The following is a 9,096-nucleotide window of genomic DNA, read 5'->3' as shown; positions in this document are numbered from 1 at the left end:
AAATTCCATTTACATCAAAGTCTTTACTCGAGAAACATCTTAAACTTTGGATATCAATTTCGTTTTTCCTTCCTAGTTAAAAATTGTATAAATTATGTAGAAAAAATGAGTTTAGAAAGTTATTTATATGAAGTCCTAACATTTTAAAGTTGTATATTTCCACTATTAAAAAAATAACTTAAACTTTGAACAATAATTATCTGCTCCTAATTTCTCTTCGTAATTAAATCTTCTGTAAGAAATAGAGATTAACCAATATTAGAAAATTATTTATACAAAATTTTTACATTTTTTAAGTTGTATATTTCCAAAATTCCATTTACATCAAAGTCTTTACTCGAAAAACATCTTAAACTTTGGATATCAATTTCGTTTTTCCTTCCTAGTTAAAAATTGTATAAATTATGTAGAAAAAATGAGTTTAGAAAGTTATTTATATGAAGTCCTAACATTTTAAAGTTGTATATTTCCACTATTAAAAAAATAACTTAAACTTTGAACAATAATTATCTGCTCCTAATTTCTCTTCGTAATTAAATCTTCTGTAAGAAATAGAGATTAACCAATATTAGAAAATTATTTATACAAAATTTTTACATTTTTTAAGTTGTATATTTCCAAAATTCTATTTATATCAAAGTCTTTACTCGAAAAACATCTTAAACTTTGGATATCAATTTCGTTTTTCCTTCCTAGTTAAAAATTGTATAAATTATGTAGAAAAAATGAGTTTAGAAAGTTATTTATATGAAGACCTAACATTTTAAAGTTGTATATTTCCACTATTAAAAAAATAACTTAAACTTTGAACAATAATTATCTGTTTCTAATTTCTCTTCGTAATTAAATCTTCTATAATAAATAGAGATTACCTAATATTAGAAAATTATTTATATAAAGTTTTTACATTTTTTATGTTGTATATTACCAAAATTCCACTTATATCAAAGTCCTTACTTGAAAAACATCTTAAAAAGTTATTTGAATAAAATTCCTAAATTTTATAATTGTATATTTTCCAATTATAAAAAAATTCCTTAAACTTTCCTTTTCATTCGTAATTAAAACTTAAAGAAATATATAAAAAAAATATATTTATTATATTATTTTATTTGACGTTGTAAATTCCCAAAGTGTCGTTAATGTTGAAATTATCATTTAGAAAAATTAACTTACAATTTCGACAATAAATCCGTTCTCCCTTCGCAATTAAAACTTTTCCTAATCATCAATTATATCTGGGACGCACTCCATGCCTAATAGAATTAATTCTAACGAGAAATTCCATTGGATTTTAGGAAATTAACGTAATAAACTCGCCTCGCGTCTCGGATTTCCCGCCGTAACCGTGGTAACGCGTACGGTTACCTGCAGAACGAGATACACCTCGGACGTATTCTTAATTAAAAGGTCAACAAATACGATATGGGCAGACCCTTAATTAGCGTGCGCGAAACAAATACGAGCCGGAAAACCGGGGCGAAGACAAATCTGCCGCGGTCCGGGCCGAACCAGAGATGACTTGACGAAGTTGATGGGGGGGTACGCGAGATACGGTCCTCCGGATCTCGTTAGAATTATAAAATTAGAGTCGTGAAATTCCTTTCGACGTCGTCAAATTGCCAAGCATCCCGACTAACTTGGATACAAATTAGTTTATGGAACTTGTTTACAATGTTAACAGATTTCGCTGCGTTTAACTTAATTGTCTGCGATTTATTTATCGTTATGCCGTAACGGGATATTTATTTGCCGTTTTGCCGTTTTCCTATGGGGATGATGAAGTCTTACAAAGTACAATCTAGTTTCTTCGCAGACTTTTCTCGGGTTATAATTATCTTGTTTTGTATTCCTTTCACTGAAAACAATTTATACAACCAATGTATATAATAAAACTTTTAATTAAATTAAAGCTTATTTTTATAAAGTATTTATAATTTAATAATTATTTCATACAAAAATATCAACACAAAAATTAATTTGATAATTCTTCTCATGAAATATAATAATAATTTTTAAGTTACAGATATATAAAATATGTAATTTTATAATTGTCATTGTAAAAAATGTAATTTTATGTTATCATAAATATATAAAAAATTTTAATTTTGTAAAATTGACACAACTTAATTTAATAATTCTTAAAAAAATATGTTGTTAATTAAAAATTAATTAAATAATTTAAAAAATTTGTAAATAATAGATTCATTTCACATTTCACACTTCACAATTCCTCTATTGAAACGTATTATACTATTTAGAATAATAAAAAACAAACTTTTAAAGCTCACATATTTTACTAATTAAAATCCCCCAATTTAGACTTCACCATTATACATAAAACAATAAATTATTATGATAAAAATGTAATAAAAATAGCAAACATTAATATATTTTAACTTGCAGGTATTAAAAATATGTAATTAAAACATAAATACACTGAAATTATTAATTTTGTAAAATTAACACAACTTAATTTAATAATACTTCAAGAAAAAGAATGTTGCTAAACAAAATTTAATTAAATTATATAAAAAATTTGTAAATAATATTTATATTTTATATTGAACTTAATTTAATAATTCTAAAACTTAATTTAATAATTCTTTAAAAAAATATGTCGCTGATCAAAAATTATTTAAATTATTTCAAAAAATTATAAATAATAGATTTAATTCACATTTCACACTTCACAAAATTTAATTTGATAATTCTTGTATTGAAAAGTATTTAGAATAATAAAAAAAACTTTTAAAGCTCACATATTTTACTAATTAAAATCCCCCAATTTACCATTATACATTAAATTAAAATATAATTTGAAATATTAACATAACTTAATTTAATAATTCTTCAAAAAATATATTGTTAATCAAAAATTGATTAAATTATTTGTAAATAATATTTCACACTTCATAAAATTTAATTTGATAATTATTTTAATTATATAAATTTACATTTACATATATTTCTAATTTATACACAATATAAAACTATAAAAAATAAAATTGTAAAGCTCATATATTACAAATCACATTTCACAGTTAAACAAAAAATAAGAGATTATTGAAATTATAATTGTGGAAGCTCTAATTCTACAAATTATAAAATGTTTTGTAAATAATTTTAGACTTAAAATTTCACACATCTTACTTAAATATAATAAAAAATAATTCATACCTTAAAAATTAAAATATTAATTAAAATATACAATGGATATATAATTTAGAAAATAAAAAAAAATATATTGTAGGTACTTAACATAAAGTAATTAAGCTAGAGAATAAAATTGTTCAATTTATCCCACTGATAAAAAATGTGAAAAATGTTAAAGAAATATAATTTGTAGTTCATTCAAATAAAATTATTTTATTTCACACTTCACTGTTCATAATTGTAAGCTATACCAATCTAATTTCACAATTTAAATTTTAAAATGGACTTGAAAAATACCCCCTGACAATTTTTAAATAAAATAAAATATTGACCTCGAATAAAATTCTTAAAATATGTGTCATATTACCCAATAGTATCATATGGGCATGATTAATATTGGAGATTACTGAAAATATAATAAATGCATAATTGAAAACTTTCTCTGGTTGTCAATTTAAAACAATAAGGACATTGTGTCCCACTTTTCTAAAAATACTCCCAACACATGAACAAACTGACGTAACGTAATTCTTTGCAACGCACATTAATAATTTAAACGCAAATTATCCCTCCAACATTTAATTAGTGTGAAATTAATACAAATTTCCATTAATCCAAGCGGTGTTTAAACACGGCGAAAAAGAACGGCAACAGCACAAATGAGGAAGACTCGCATTTAATTAAGTCAACAATGGAATAGTCAGTAAGCCCGGCAAATAATGGCACGAAATTTCAATTACAGATATCAAATATTACCGTCTCCCAACAAAAGGGACGGCTTTCGAAAATCGTATAAGGAAGACCGTAGTAACGGATTTATTGCGACTCGTCCAAGTCAAAGCCGAATCCACTATGAACTTGTTCAATTTGGAACCAGTTTCGTTGTTCGATTTGTTTAAATTCGCGGTGATTAATTTCCGAGTAATTGTTCGATCCGAACGGATTCTTTGAAGGTGTAATTTAAACTGGCACGACGTCATTGTCTTGTTAGGGCTCAACTTTCAATTTGAAATTCACGGGAAAGTGTCTCAATAAGAAAATTTAATTATGCCGTCTAACGCTTTACAATCCCATTATACATTATAATTAATTACTTTTTGTAATTTTGGCGGATGCGCCACCTATTATTATTATTTAATTTATTTTTAGTTATTAAATAATAAAGCAAAGTTTAATGATGCACTTGTCCTAAAAACTCAGTTGATTTAACCTTAATTAATTTGTTTTAAAATCCGATTAAATTCCCCAATTAGTTTGTTTATGCATTCAGTTTGTTATAGATAAAATTATATGTAAATACAGTCAGTGTAATGCAACAAATATTTAATAAATTGTTTTATACATATTTTATACCTTAAATATCAATTTGGGACCATTGTTTAATATTTAAATTATTGTATGTTCATGACGTTCATATTTACATTTTAATGTTGCAATATTATTATAATGTATCGCAACAATAATTTTAGCGACAAATATAAATAACGCTGTAAATGACAATATTTGTTTATTTGGATTATTACAGAATTCATAAATATGGCCCGAACGTTTTATTTTATGAAAACAAGCAAAATGTTGACTTTTAGTTATAGATTCAATTAACTGAATTAAATAACAAAAATTTATTTTTAATTTTAATATTAATATTCATTTTTATATGTATTTTATTTCGAGGTTTATAATTTTTTAATATTATTTTATAAATTATTGAATTAAACATGAAATAAATGAAAAGTATTTAATTGTTTTGATCTGAATAATTCAATGTTTAATTTTAATTTATTGAAGTAATAATTGAATTAGGAGAAGTTTTTAAATTTTTGTAATCTTAATAATTAATATTTAAAAAACAAGAAAAATCAAGAACGTGTAAATTTTAATAATCTTGACAATTGAAACTTAATTTTAATAAACCAATTACTTTGAATTCACTATTTAACTTATTTACATAATTTTTAAATTGTGAAATTATTAATAAAATAACAAGAATATGTAAATTTTTTAAAATCTAGACAATTTAAACTTAATTTTAATACATCAGTCACTTTGAATTCACTATTTTAATTATTAATATATGTTTTAAATTGACTAATTAATATTGAAATAACAAAAATGTGTAAATTTTAATAATCTTGATAATTTAAACTAAATGGTAAGAACGTGTAAATTTCTTACAATCTTGACAATTTAAACTTAATTTTAATACATCAGTCAGTCACTTAGAATTCCCTATTTTAATTATTAATATATATTTTAAATTGTCTAATTAATATTGAAATATCAAGAATGTGTAAATTTTAATAATCTTGACAATTAAAACTTAATTTTAATAAATCATTGACTTTGAATTCACTATTTAACTTATTAACATAATTTTTAAATTGTGAAATTAATAATAAAATAACAAGAATATGTAAATTTTTTAAAATCTAAACAATTTAAGCTTAATTTTAATACATCAATTACATTAAATTCACAATTTTAATTATTAATATGTGTTTTAAATTGACTAATTAATATTGAAATAGCAAAAATGTGTAAATTTTAATAATCTTGATAATTTAAACTCAATTTTAATAAACCATTTACTTTGAATTCGCTGTTTTACTTATTAATATATTTTTAAAATTATTGAATTAACAATGAAATGGTAAGAACGTGTAAATTTCTTATAATCTTGACAATTCAAACTTAATTTTAATACATCAGTCACTTTGAATTCACTATTTTAATTATTAATATATATTTTAAATTGTCTAATTAATATTGAAATATCAACAATGTGTAAATTTTAATAATCTTGACAATTGAAACTTAATTTTAATAAACCAATTACTTTGAATTCACTATTTAACTTATTAACATATTTTTTAAATTATGAAATTAATAATAAAATAACAAGAATGTGTAAATTTAATAAAATCTAGACAATTTAAGCTTAATTTTAATACATCAATTACATTAAATTCACTATTTTTATTATTAATATATGTTTTAAATTGACTAATTAATATTGAAATAACAAAAATGTGTAAATTTTAATAATCTTGATAATTTAAATTCAATTTTAATAAACCAGTTACTTTGAATTCACTATTTTACTTTTCAATATTAATTTTAAATTGTTGAATTAATAGTGAAATGGCAAAAACTTGTAAATTTTAATAAAACGACAAAAATATGTAATTTTTTATAATCTTTGAAACAAATAATAAATTAATTTCAAGTAACTTAATAAAAGATATTATTTAATGTATTTTAAGGATGTTAATGTTGATTAATTTAATTATCAATATAATTTTTAAATTGTCGGATTAATAGTGAAATAACACGGACATTTTAATAATAATAATCTTGACATTTTAAACTTAATTTTTAAAAATCAATTACTTTAAATTAACTATTTTAAATATTAATATATTTAATTATCAATATAATTTTTAAATTAACAAATTAATAATGAAATAACGAGAACTTTTATAATCTTGACATTTCAGATTTAATTTTAAAAATCAATTATTTTAAATATGAAAATGACTTTCAACTTTAAATTCAATTAACTGCGTAAAATATTTTTTATTTTTTTTTTTTTATATTTTGTTTTTATTTCAACCTTATAAGTATAAATAGTTTGTAACAAAATAAGCAAATCATGTAAAAAAATCAACAAATTAAAATTACTATTAAAAAATTAAATTCATCAAGTTAATTAATTAAATATAAAACGAGAAATATGTTGTAGAAATTCACAAATCGCAGAAAAATATTACAAATAATTTATTACAAAAAAGCACATTTGTTGTCAGTAATTTTCCAAGAAGTCTGCCAGTTTTTAACAGCAACGTATTATCCGAAAAAGTAGCGCACCCCGCCCCCACTTCGCAAAGAAAGGCATCCCCTGCGAAGGTCGGTCCCAGTTCATGTACCATGAGATGACCACATTCAGACGTTTCAATACCGGATTCTCTCCATCAAACGACGCAAACATAATTGTCATACTCCCTCGAGGAACCGCTCCCCGACACAGGCAGCCAGCGCAGCCTCGCAAAAACTCTGAATGAAAGAAGGGCGGATAACTGTCTGAACGATCCCCGCACAAGTCCTTCTGATTGCGGTATTTCAATCCGCGATTTTCTATGCCCCCGGTCGACAATGCAAAACGAGAAGATGGCCATCCGATTGGGACCGTTCTTCACACTAAATACAACCATAATTACAAACTCGGTCCACGAGGACCGAAAACAAAGCCGTTCGTTATACGGTTTATAATTTTCGGCGAAATTTCAGGGCACCCGTTTGTGCGACAACAGGCCCCATTGTTCGGCGCAAGACGACATGTAATTAAAACAATTATTTTGTTAATCAACGGTTTTTGTAATTAGCGGCCAAGATGAATGGCGGTTATTTACGGGCTTTCGACGAATTTAATATCGAATCCTGTGATTGACTATCGTGTTACGATGGAAGGATGCGATGAGGATAATTTCGGACAATTACTATGGGAATTAATTTTAATTCGGCGGCGTTGGGGCGTGGAACACTAAATTATGGATTCGGGATCGATTACACGGATTGTTCTCGGAAAAATTCGATACACCCACCAACTAACATCCACACAAATACATTAACAACGAGTTTATAATGATTTAATTTATTTAATTTTTGGATATTTTGATATTAAATTGAAAGGAGTGACAAATATTAATTAGTAAACTGAATTGCAACAAATAATTAAAAAATTTAAAGTAAAAACTTAATAGAAGTTAAGTTATTAGTTTATTATTAAATTCATAAATTAATAAATTAAGTTGTAATTAATAATTTTTGTGATTTATATACATAAAATTGAACATAAATTCATAATAAAATATTTTTTTAATATTCTTTGTACAATTTGTTAATTACTACAACAAATAATTAAGAACATTAATTAATAAACTGAATTGTAATTAATAATTTTGTAATTTATAGATATAAAATTGAACAGAAAATTTTAATAAGTATTTTTATTCAGTTTGTTAATTACAATTTAACATCAAACAAAACTTGCAAAGATATATTTCAGTACAGAAATCTTTTGTATCATAAAATAATATTCAAAGAAGACTAAAAGTTTGCACAAAAGTGTATTAATTATCCTCCAGCTGATGGACACTTTGAACTAATGAATTCATGTTCAATAGAACAAGATCAGATGGTAAAAAATACATTCATCGTCCTCCTGATAAAAGTTTGAATCACAGATACACTATAAAAACATTGAAACACTGTGGAGGAAAAATTTTGGTTTGGGGTTCCTTTCCTTGGCATGGTATTGGACCATCACAAAAAATTATTAATAAAATCGACTGTTAATGGTTCATAAAGGGTTCATGGGAGATGTAAAGGAACCATTTACCAATTATATGGATTTTAATGCATGATAATGGTATGAAGCTGCACCCAAAGTTGTTCAAAGTTGGTTAAAGGATAAAAATGTTGAAATTCTCAATTGAGCAGCGTAAAATCCGGATCTAAATACAATTGAAAACTTGTGGGATGACATGTAGTCTCAATTAAAACACCAAATAGCATCAAATTTAGATGAATTGTGGTTATTAATTGAATCTTTGTGTCACCATTGACAAGTGGTTATAACAAACAAAAGGTACTTAACAAAATAGTACAAATTTTGTTTAAAATTATGTATAAATTATATTTGTTTAAGGTTTATTTTAAGTAGAAATTATTTTTATTTATGTACTAAATTAATAATGACAGAAATAATACAGTGTAATTATTTTAAATTAAATATATTAAAGTATTTTGATTGCATCTAATTAGAAATTGCATTTCTTAAGTAATTGAATAAAAATTTGTTATAAATTTGTCCAGCATTGGCATGCAATTTTAAATTTGTTGATAATAAAAGTAAAACTTACCCGAATTGCAGAAGGTTAC

Source organism: Aethina tumida, chromosome 4 (assembly GCF_024364675.1).
Source record: "Aethina tumida isolate Nest 87 chromosome 4, icAetTumi1.1, whole genome shotgun sequence".
NCBI lineage: Eukaryota > Metazoa > Arthropoda > Insecta > Coleoptera > Nitidulidae > Aethina > Aethina tumida.
This window is presented reverse-complemented; position numbering follows the sequence as displayed.